The sequence below is a fragment of the Sinocyclocheilus anshuiensis genome, unplaced genomic scaffold (assembly GCF_001515605.1).
Source record: "Sinocyclocheilus anshuiensis isolate Anshui unplaced genomic scaffold, SAMN03320099.WGS_v1.1 scaffold3217, whole genome shotgun sequence".
Taxonomy (NCBI): Eukaryota; Metazoa; Chordata; class Actinopteri; order Cypriniformes; family Cyprinidae; genus Sinocyclocheilus; species Sinocyclocheilus anshuiensis.
Genome location: NW_015555707.1, coordinates 104818 through 117452, shown reverse-complemented (window position 1 = coordinate 117452; position 12635 = coordinate 104818). Strand labels below are relative to the sequence as shown.

At 40.8% G+C, this 12635-nt stretch overlaps 1 protein-coding gene across 2 annotated transcripts in view; it reads right to left on the bottom strand.

Annotated features, from left to right (window-relative positions):
* The window catches only part of LOC107671822 (protein phosphatase 1 regulatory inhibitor subunit 16B-like), a 43385-nt gene extending 31031 nt beyond the window's left edge, over window positions 1-12354 (bottom strand). Inside the window, exon 1 of one of the 2 annotated variants that reach the window (XM_016464804.1) lies at window positions 12205-12354. The gene's annotated coding sequence lies outside the window, so the exon portion shown is untranslated. Of the gene's footprint in view, window positions 1-11931; window positions 12174-12204 lie in introns of those variants that run through there. The other variant, XM_016464805.1, reaches the window with a different exon arrangement.
* Window positions 12355-12635: the final 281 nt, after the last annotated feature.

The window sequence follows — 12635 nt, the reverse complement described above, 5'->3', positions numbered from 1 at the left end:
CTGACAAAAACAGGTCTCAGAGAGGTGTTTATTACAAATAAAAATGAAAATGAAAGAACATCGAGTTGGCAGAGTGCGAGGGTTGTGGCGGGATGCGGATCCGTCACTCATGGTGCACCTCGGTGTCGGACAAACAGAAGAAGTGAGGAATATTTAACAGCAGTCCTTGCTGTCAAAGTCTAAGTCGAGTCTCAAGTCTTCTTTAATTATGTCGAGTCGAGTCGCAAGTCATCAAATTTGGGACTCGAGTCCGAGTCAAGTCTCGAGTCAAGCGACCACACCCCTGGTTGTTACCATGATTAGCAAGTTACTAGCATGCATCGAGCATGATTAGCCTGTTACTAGCATGTTGTTATCATGATTAACAAGTTACTAGCATGTATATAGCATGATTAGCCTGTTACTAGCATGTTGTTACCATGATTAGCAAGTTACTAGCATGTATCTAGCATGATTGGCCTGTTACTAGCATGTTGTTATCATTATTTGCAAGTTACTAGCATGTATCTAGCATGATTAGCCTGTTACTAGCATGTTGTTACCATGATTAGCAAGTTACTAGCATGTATCTAGCATGATTAGCCTGTTACTAGCATGTTGTTACCATGATTAGCAAGTTACTAGCATGTATCTAGCATGATTAGCCTGTTACTAGCATGTTGTTACCATGATTAGCAAGTTACTAGCATGTATCTAGCATGATTAGCCTGTTACTAGCATGTTGTTACCATGATTAGCAAGTTACTAGCATGTATCTAGCATGATTAGCCTGTTACTAGCATGTTGTTACCATGATTAGCAAGTTACTACCATGTTTCTAGCATGATTAGTATGTTACTAGCATGTTGTTAACATGATTAGCAAGTTACTAGCCTGTTTCTAGCATAATTAGCATGTTATTGGCATTATTAGCATGTTACTAGCAGATTGTTAGCATGATTAGCATGTTACTAGCCTGTTGTTAGCATTATTAGCAAGTTACTAGCATGTTGCTTGCATATTTCTAGCATGATTAGCAAGTTGCTAGCATTTTTCTAGCATGATTATCATGTTACTAGCATCTTGTTAGAATGATTAGCAAGGTACTAACATGATTCTAGCATGATTCGCATATTATTAGCATGTTGTTAATATGATAAGCAAGTTACTAGCATGATTCTATTATGATTAGCATGTTACTATCATGTTGTTAGCATGATTAGCCAGTTGTTAGCATGTTGCTAGCATGTTTGTAGCATGATTAGCAAGTTACAAATGGGAACCCAGTTTGCCATGAACTCGCTCAGCAAGTGCGTCCTCTGTTTTACTCGTGCCGAGTGCATCAGATTCCTGCAGAACGCCGCTGTTCACGCCAGCTAAACAAAACTCAGGATTTAAACTTAGTTTTGACCTCTGACCTCTTCACAGCACACATGTGACCCTGAGCTCCTCACACACACACACACACACACACACACACAGACATGAGTAGTGTGTGAGGGGAAAATGTGGTTTACACATCATAAAATAAACCCAGACAGAGTGACCAGGTCAGAAAACCACCATAAACCGGTTTACTCTGTGATACTGATCATATATCCTGCTTAATAACAGAGCACTTCAATAAACAAACATGAAATACTGATTAAAATGGTAAAATTACTATATAGCAGACAGAGAGTGTGTGTCGTGATATGAGAGACATTTATATGGAGGAGATCACTGTCACTGATCAATTATATATTTATCTGCATCTGTTTCTGCTGAATCGGTGTTATTCTCCAGTCGGTCTGATGGATGAGTATTTCTAAAGAGTTAAAGGTTTCTGCATGCAATGACAGTTTCTGCTTCAAGTCCTCGACAACTAGGACAAGAAATCCAGCCTGAATACATCAACCTTCAAGGACATCAGAGAGTGTTTGTGTGTGTGTGTGTGTGTGTGTGTGTGTGTGTGTGTGAGAGTGTGTGTGCGCATGTGAGTGTATGTGTATGTGTGTGTGTGTGTGCGTGCGTGCGTGCGTGTGTGTGTGTGTGCGTGCGTGTGCGTGCATGTGTGTGTGCATGTGTGTGATTGTCAGCGTCAGCTCAGGCTGTTTCTGGGTCAGTGTCTCCCCAGTTATCAGCCCAAACCAGGCCAGCTATAGAAAGAAGAGAAGAGCAGGGGGTCAGCGGTGAGACACGATTACCTGTGACAGGTGAAACAGCCATAACCAATCACTCTAATCATCTGCATTGATGAGCAGCAGCTCCTGTAGAAACACAGCTGCAGCTTATGGACTCAGACTGTAGTAAGAGCCTTTATGGATAATACATATGGACAAGCAGTTAAAACATCAGTCATCACATCAGCCTCAGATTTCATAACGAGTATTTACTGAGCCAAAAACAAAAGCACGACCGCAGAAATGTCATACAAACTAATGGTGCTGCACAGATTTTGATAGTTTGCTTATCTGCTGATAATAGTGACGAGAAATTATGGAAAATGTCTATTCTGTAAAATATCTAACCCTGTCTGCAAAATATTTTCATATTTTTTGGCCACCTGAATTATTTATTATTTACAGGTCAGATGTCACAACTATATGAATCTGCTTCATTAGACACTAAAAATATTTTTTTTATTATAAAAAGAGTTTTCTTTTCATTATAGTAGTGAATAGTTAAAAATTTAATATTTCAATCATTTAATGACGCATTCACATGTTCACAGTTCTCTGGTGTCAGTTAACAGTGACATGCAGGTCAAGAAATTAAATATTATTTAATTAAATATATGTATAAAATAAAATATTTCAGTTTTTTATTTTTAAGTGTTTTTACTTTTAAAATTATTAATTTATTTTAATTTAATTATTTAATTATTTCTTATTTAATTAATTATTATTTATTTTAATTATACTTTTTTTTCATTCAATTACTAGCTTTTCATCAACTCTTAAATCCCAGATTTGGAAACCCTGCAATAAATGATTATAACAGAATCTACAAAAATTCAAATGGAAAACAGAATTTGGGAAAAATTAAACAGGCCCTTGCTAACAAACTGTGACAAAAACCAAACCAAATATGAAACCACGTCCAAACTAAGCGGTCAGGAAAGCAACAGGCGTGCCGGGTCACACCAACAGCGTTCCTGCATTAAACCCAATGAAGCTCTGAGTCCTTCATAACAGGCTCGAGTCCAGCGGCGCTGCATGGAAAAGCTCTGTGGAACGGGAAAGGCTTGTGTGTTTGTTTTGTCTATTTCGGGCCGTTGTGACCGCAGCAGTACATCACACACACTGAGCTCTGACATCATTTGGGGAAAAGATTGGGCTTTTATTTTTGAGAGATGTGACCACGCCAAAGCCTCCACAGACTGACTATTGTTTCTGCTGCGACACGGCCGTCTGCCACGTAACATCCACCGGCTCAGAGTCTGACTGTGGGTTTGAATATAAATCAACAAGAAATAAAACATTTAATACAAACTCCAGCTCATAACATAATCCTGAATCATGAATTATGATTATGTAAAATGTTTTAATGACTGATGGCCACGACTGGCACACTTCATACGGCCCTGTGATTTCTGCCATGCCCAAAACACAGAAGGAATACTGCAAAATTTGGAAGAATAAATCAAAAGATGTGCTGTACACTTAAATTGTGAATACTGTCTGTGAATATTAAAGCGCAAAAAGACTGCTATTAAAATATGAAGTCTGCACGTTTATAATTATAATAATACAGTTCATTAAAACATTTTTTAAATTAATATTGCACAATTTTTGTACACGTTTTAATTTAAACAGTAAACCTGTTGTACAGCACTGTTTGCCAATAAATGAAAGGAATTGTTCAAATGTAACATGACTACATTTTTAAAGATTAATTAATTTGTTTGATTAAAAGTTTTATACATTCATTTGATTTATTCAAAGCGACTTATATTACACTCAATGTAAACTTCTTATCAGTTCATGCATTTCCTGGGAATCAAACCCTAGCAACAACCCAGAACTCCCTAGCAACACCCAAGCAACAACCCTGAAATTCCTAGCAACAACCGAGCAACAACCTCAAGCTCCCTAACAACAACCCAGAACTCCCTAGCAACACCGGAGCAACAACCCTGAACTTCTTAGCAACACCCAAGCAACAACCCTGAAATTCCTAGCAACAACCGAGCAACAACCTCAAACTCCCTAACAACCCAGAACTCCCTAGCAATACCGGAGCAACAACCCTGAACTTCTTAACAACAACCAAGCAACAACCCTGAAATTCCTAGCAACAACCGAGCAACAACCTCAAACTCCCTAACAACAACCCAGAACTCCCTAGCAATACCGGAGCAACAACCCTGAACTTCTTAGCAACAACCAAGCAACAACCTCAAACTCCCAAGCAAAACCCAGAACCCCCTAGCAACAACCCTGAACTTCCTAGCAACAACCCTGAACTCCCTAGCAACAACCCTGAACTCTCTAGCAACAACCGAGCAACAACCTCAAACTCCCGAGCAAAACCCAGAACCCCCTAGCAACAACCCTGAACTCCCTAGCAACAACCGAGCAACAACTCAGAGCCCCCTAACAACAACACAGAACCCCCTAGCAATACCTGAGCAACAACCCTGAACTTCTTAGCAACAACCCAGAACCCCCTAGCAACACCTGAGCAACAACCCTGAGCTCCCTAGCAACATCCGAGCAACAACCTCAAACTCCCTTGCAACACCCAAGCAACAACACTGAACTCCCTAGCAACACCCGAGCAACAACCCTGAACTCCCTAGCAACAACCTTAAACTCCTTAGAAAAACCCAAACAACAACCCAGAACCCCCTACAGGGCTGTACAGTTCGACATATATGTCGCACATGCTACAAAAAAACTGGTCTGTGCGATGAATAAATGTACCACTGTAGCACGGGTGCGATACACTTTTGCATGTTCATAACACAGCCGCTTAATAGTGTGAAGTGATTTCGTTGTGCTTGTTTGTGTGTGTGAGATTGATTATACTTGGTAGTTAGGGGTGTGCGATATGCCGATTTTTGAATGTCTCCACGATCTGCTTTTGAAGAAATATAGTATCGTGCTACAGCTCACATTCTATCAGTTGCAGTTGCCTCCGTCTCAATAATACAACTCGACATACATTCACATCAAATGTTAACTCAGCGGTAGAGTTACACTCACTGGACACTGCACTTATTCGCAACAAAGAACCCCCTAGCAACACCTGAGCAACAACCATGAACTCCCTAGCAACACCCGAGCAACAACCCAGAACCCCCTAGCAACAACCGATCAACAACCTCAAACTCTTTAGCAACACCCAAACAACAACCCAGAACTCCCTAACAACAACACAGAACCCCCTAGCAACACCTGAGCAACAACCATGAACTCCCTAGCAACACCCGAGCAACAACCCAGAACCCCCTAGCAACAACCGATCAACAACCTCAAACTCTTTAGCAACACCCAAACAACAACCCAGAACTCCCTAACAACAACACAGAACCCCCTAGCAACACCTGAGCAACAACCATGAACTCCCTAGCATTTGGCCTGTGCTACAAAACTTTCAACCTCTGTAGCACCAGTGCTATGTGAAAAAAAAGTTAACGTACAGCCCTGCCCTAGCAACACCTGAGCAACAACCATGAACTACATAGCAACACCCGAGCAACAACCCTGAACTCCCTAGCAACACCCGAGCAACAACCCTGAACTCCCTAGCAACAACCTTAAACTCCTTAGAAAAACCCAAACAACAACCCAGAACCCCCTACAGGGCTGTACAGTTCGACATATATGTCGCACATGCTACAAAAAAACTGGTCTGTGCGATGAATAAATGTACCACTGTAGCACGGGCCGCTCTTCTAAATGTCAAATTAATTTGAAGACATGCTGGCGATTCTCTCTAGATTTAAAGCTAATTAAAGAACACGAGCGAGAGCAGTCGGTCTCTCGTCTGCTCCTGAAGCGCAGGACGCTGGGAACTAATCGCTCTTTTTTGCCTGCTTTTAAAGCTCGTGCTTTTAGAGTAATGATTGCGCTTTCATTAATATTTCACACTGGATGGACGTCTCGGCCCAGCAGGGGAACAAAGCGGTTTCAAGACTAAAGTGGACAAAAAGCAAAAGCTTCAGAAGGCCATAAATGAATAAAAATATGGATGCATGCATGCGAATAACGATGCCAGTGTGCAGCAGCCGCAAACATCATGCACATGCATGCAGAACAACACACTTCCACTGCTGCCGTGCAAACTGCTCTGCTGACTGTCAAACACGCACACGCACACGCACACACGCACACACACACGCACACACACACGCACAAGCACATGCACACACACACACTCCCCCGGCGGAGCCGCCTGGTACAGGAAGGTACAAGTAAAGGCTGCGAGAATGAAGCTCTCAAAATATCTGACAGCAAACCCCATTCAGCTTAACCCATGGGCAAATAAACAATCCGGCTGCAGAGAGGAGATGCGTAGACGTTACTGTGCGTGTCTGAAGAAGAGCAGATGTGTGAAAGTCGGTTTAACCTCCTGATTGCTAATGAAACTTCAGAAAGCAAAGCCACACACATGAGATCCCGTCTCATCATCAGGATCTTCACACTGACGTGTTTTAACCCTGCACAAAGCAATATCTCACTTCTCATTTTGAGGGTTAACAAAACTTGCTGAGATAGAATGTTACAGTAAATCAACAACCAATCACAAGCTGCTTTAATGCCATATTAAAGTCGCAATAAAACTGAAGTAGCGACAGATGTTTGTGATGTATATCTGAGTGTAACAGATTACCGAAAAAAATAAAAATGTTGGGCGGGGCTTGGTTCTGTGCATTGGTTGTTGATTGGATGTTCGGATGTGGGCGTGGCTCTCAAAAAGTGTATGCAGATGAGTGTGAGCTTGCAGGGGCGGAGTCTAAGAGCATGAAATGATTGGAGAAATCCTGCATACGTCACCAAAGACAAGATCATCCAGTTATGATATTCTGATTAAACATTACCAGGTTAAAAAAAAATTATATGCATGTAAAAATCCTCCACAATATGATCTATAAAATGCATTTAGAAAATAGACAGGGTGAATTTACATTTCATGCCGACTTTATCTATTTGCTTTGTAATGCAGGATGAAGAAAATCAAATCATCTAGCTCTGTTAGTCCAACTTTAAGACTTTAGACTTCAAATTTAAAAAGACATTACCGGTAAATAATTAAAGTGCATGTAAACTCACTTCCTGTAAGATTCGCGCAACCCCACCAACCTGTTCACCATCAACGCGAGATGCTTTTACACTGGTTTACCACATTTGTGATGGACTTACAGCATGAAGCAACCTGTTGAACTTGCCGAGTTTGTGAAACACCAGCATGAAGAAAATCATGAACTTAAACCTCATCAGATCTGACTCACGTGTCCTTATCAGAATTACATAACTAATGACATTCGTCCTACGTGTTTCTACTGCAATATGAGCGTGGTAGTAAAAATGCTGAAGAACTGTTTATATTGAGTAAAGCTGTAGCACTGGCACGTGTCTCACATGTGTTTATGGTTAGACTATAACTACAGTCAACATGATGCTTGGTTAGTCTGCATTAGAATCAACGCTGACGTTGATTTTTTCATGAAACTGCAGCAGCAGACTGAGACATGCATGCAATTTCTGGAGCGCTTGTGTGTTTTGGCTCGTGTTCACCCAACAACAATGCAAGGAAAAGTCTTCTACAAAGTCACTTCGGCACCAGCAGCTTCCTCACACACACACAGTTACCGGCCCGGCCCGTGAGGTCACTTCCTGTACAGGATGTAAGGCTGTATCTGATTGGCTGAGAGTCTCATTAATAGCTCTCACATGGGGCAGAAACGTATGTAAACACACAAACATACACACGGTCTGATGGGTAAGTCACAGCAGACTGCGCAACATCAAACACTTCCTACGTCAGACTTTGGTCATGACTAACAGCGTTCTGAGATCCTTTTGACACAAAACTGAAAAGCCTTTGTGCTAATATGGGCAATGTTTGCCTGGAAAAAAAAAAAAAGGTGTCTGTTGTGGCTCAGCAAAAAGGAAGATTCGTGGACCGCTTGCTCCTCAGAGCAAAGTAGAGGTAGTTTATTGCAAATGCAACCAATAATCATCACAAAAATAACAAAATAAGCCTTTTGCAATCTCTAAAATTTGTGTTGCATTGCAAAAAACTTTGCTGCAGCAGATGCATTCATGCACCGACACACACACACACACAGTGTTTTAATCTCATCCACCCACGTTAAGCTGTAAAGCGCGCTGTAAACAGGTCAGTGCCCAGATTAAACTGACGCTGTAAAGCGGGGTCACTGTTCAACTCAACGTCTGCAGCAAACGCAGCACATGGATTGTGCAGCCGCAGGTGTTTGTGAAAATCCAGAGACGCCGCACCGCTCAGAACACAGCTTTTGATGTCAATCACCGTGTGCGGAGCATATTAATTCATAAAGACGTTGTCTGTTTCACCCAGCCTGTTAATATTACATGAGTAACAATCTCATTTCTGCTGCTGGAATTATTCACACGCTAACGCCACATCAAAACACAAACCAAATCAACAACATCAGAGGATCATCGTGGGTTATAACAGTCTCGACACTTACGTTTACAGCTAATATCAGAGCGAGAAACAAACTAAAGGCCTGTTCACACCAGGACAGATATTCAGTGTGATAAATAATTTAATCTGAATGAACGGCTGTCAATGTGTCACAAACATATGCAACAGATTTTTACAAAGAGGGGCTGCCAACCAACAGGACTCACACTTTTGGTCACATGCTCAGAGACACGGCTGTTACATAAAACCACAACTTGGTGGCGCCGTATTTAGTATTTTACTATATCTGGATCTCATCTCTGTACTCATGGTGTTGTTTGATAAACATGTAGGTACGGCTGCACGATTATGACAAAAATCATAATTGTCGATTATTCCCTTGAAATTGTAATTGCGATTATTAATTACGATTATCACAATTTACATTGAATGATGTTTATACCATTGTTTGATGCAACTGCATGCCGTATTTTTATATGAAAATAAGCTGAAAACACTCTAACTGAAAAACTTTTAGTGCTTTTCTATAGTATTAAGCCTCAAATGTCAACTATACATCGGATTGGTTTCTTCTTTAAATTATAAAAAAGTTAAAATATGAATGGTATTATGTTATACTAAAACAAACTAAAATAATGGGAAAAACCCTTTTTAAAAAAAGGGATCTTAAGCACGCAGAATAACATAAGTGGACTTTGAACGATTAATTGCCACTTTGAACAATTACATAATTGTGGCATCCATAATTGTAATCACAATTAGAAACTCGATTAATTGTGCAGCCTTATTTTACACACTATAAAATGTTTTGTGTAATACCTAAATTAACTGGTTTTATTACACCAGTGAAACTCCTCTTCAATATATAATTTGTGTGTGTATGTGTTACGATATAACTAACGAGGTCATATTCAGAAGACAATGAAACCGAAACCAAATAGCGTTGAAACAGGAAGTAAACAGAAGAGGATGACAAAATAACGGTCCACATAACAGAACATAAACCTGACAATAAGATTGTTAGGCTATCGTTAGCCTATATGTATAACAGTTAGCCTAGTTGTAATCTGATCTTCTAATCTGACTAGACAAGAGACTTTCTATTGATATTTCCTCCTGCGTGAGTTCTAGACGGGCTGTCAGTCAGTGCAGTTACAGTGTTGCGCCACAAGGTGGTGGCTGTCATTCAACTACACATTCAAAAACGCTGATTCATTCAAAGAAACGTAATGAAACACGCTGTTGAAATCATTTTAACTTTGAGCGACACTTCAGAAGGCTCAGCTGACCAGCTATGCGTCGATGCTAAGACAGAGATTTCGCTTTCCTTGGACATGACAACCTATTTTCACAAATATATATGACTCTGCCTGGATGACAGGCGCAAGTAATCGCACGTGCTCAGTCGATCTCTCTCTCTCATTCACTGTCTGTTTAGGCTTGTTAAGTGCAAATCTACTGAGCCTCTGTACAAATCAGCATGGTACACATTATGTTATCATTAGTAACTTGTTTAATATTTAGTCCACATGCATGAAGTGTAAAACGAGAAGGGCATAACCTTACGAAAAAATAAAACGCAAAAATCGCAGTTGCTGCGGTTCTTGCTTTCCTCTGCGGTTTGCTCGTCAATAGCGCGGTATTGCGATATTGCGGTTATCGCGTCAGCCCTACTTTGAACGATTATGTAATTGTGGCATCCGTAATTTTAATCGCAATGAAAAATTCGATTAATTGTGCAGCCCTACATGTAGGGAATACAAAAATTTGAATTACGTGTTTATAACGTAAATACTGTATGACTATCTTTTCTTCGTAACAACGTGAAGTTACGTAGCATTTTGCGTCCTGGAGTAACCAGCGTATTTCTGATTTTCTAAACGTGTCATCTACTGTCAGACAGTAAATGTGCATAACCATTTAGACCATCTCCATTTTTTATTTTTACGTATTGTAAAAATCGGAAAACTTGGATGAGCATTCATGTAGGTCTGAACAGCAATTAAAGTCGCAATGAAATGGAACGAGCCACAAATTTTTTGTATCGAGACGTACATCTGAGTGCAACGGGTTATCAGAAAAAAAAAAATAGGGCGGGGACTCATTTCTGTCCATCAGTTGTTGATTGGATGTTGAGATATGGGCGTGGCTTTGAAAACCGGAGGCTTGCAGCTGATTGTAAGAAAGGGGCGGGGTTTAAATGGACAAATGATTGGCAGCCGTCACCAGAGAGAATCTGTCCTGAAATAAAATTACAATATAGCCTTAAAAAGCACAAATGAAAAATATGCATTGATTAATTGTTCACAATAACATCAGTGCATTAAGAAAATAGAGTGCATTTATATTCAATGCTGACTTTGAAATGGTGCACCATGTGCAGCAGAGATAGAATGCGTCTGTCTGATGGCTGTCAGTGTGTAAGCATGCATGCAGGACAGAGCCGCAGGTAGACGCGCATGAAGGAACATCGTCTCCAATCACACACACCTGAACACTTCATAAAGCCTTTAAAGGTCGCAAAAGCTCTCACTAATACACCTGATCAAAGCAGAAGCTCAAATGCCACAGAAGCCTTGCTGTTTAAAGGACAGCGTTGTATAATCCTGAGCAGACATCTCAATTTAAAAAGAGGAACATTCTTGAGGTTATCTGTCCGACAGGCATGTTTACAGCAGTCGATATTACAGAAGCAAAAATAATAATAATAATAACCCGTTAAATACCTAAAGCCTGTTATCTGTACGAGTTTATTCAGAGGAAAAGGAACTGGAGCTCATGCAAACGATAAACACACTTTGTTCTAATGCCGATTTGTCAAGGAGATTTTCTGAGAAATAATAAATCGAGCTGAAAAACATCAAGAGTCTCTTTCACACAAAAAAAGCACCACAGTTTAGGTCATTTACCCTGGTAAAACCAAGGTATTCGTTGAGGTACACTGTAAATATCATTAACATGGTAATTCATATCACACCAAAATACCGTGGTATTACCACCTGACACCATTGAGACTACTTTTAACTTTGTTTACATTCCACAGATGTTTTATAAAGAAACTAAACACAGGATGTGGGTAAAATATCGATAAAAGTAACGAACCGTTTAAGTAACGAACGTTACTGATATCAAAAATACAATTTCAAACACCAGAAACAAGACCATATTAGTATTATTAACAACACAATTAGTATGGGCAACTAAAGTTAAATAAATATGACGATAACTATGGTAGAGTTCGACGCTCCGATTCAAAATAGCGCCGCGCGGCGCGTCCGAACCAAATAACGGTCCCGCATTCGATTTATTTATTAATCACAGATCGATACTCACACATTCGGACAGCATCACCCACACTGAGACCAACAACTCAAACGAAACACACTCGCACAGAAACAGAAACGCCGCAGTGGAAAGTACGCGAGCCGTTTAACGGACACAAGCGTTCGCAAAGTTGCTGAGGAGCGTGAGGAGGCGGCTGGAACGACCTCCCTTCCTCCCGCGAGGCGACCAGCGCGCGCTGTTTTCTCTCCAACGGTTTCCAAGGATTCGCGGGGAAACCAGTTCCAGCGGCAGAATCCGCGGTGACGTGTGCGTGCTACTTACCGCGCGCGCGAAACGCCGTTGTAATCCAAATGTTAATCGCGGGAAAATGCGCTGGTGTGTGTGGCGCGTGAAGTGAAGGACTCTGAAGAGCTCGAGCTCCGGTCTGAAGTCACTCCTCCCGGGCGGGGCCAGACAGCAGTAGCGCTCACATCCTCCAGGTCTGTCTGCTGCCGTTCAACGCGTTCCACTTAATATACGGTATGATACTGAAGTAGCGATTTATTTGTAACGGCGAAGACAAACATCACCGATATTGACCGATATCGCCTATAACAAGTAAATCACCACACTGACAAAAGTACCATGGTAAAACCTTGATCATGTTTGTTGTTGTTGTTGTTGTTGTTGTTGTTGTTGTTTTTAAAGGAACTGAAGCAAAAATCGTCAGGAAATCACTGAAGAGCATCGGCATAAAACATTATAAGTAACAA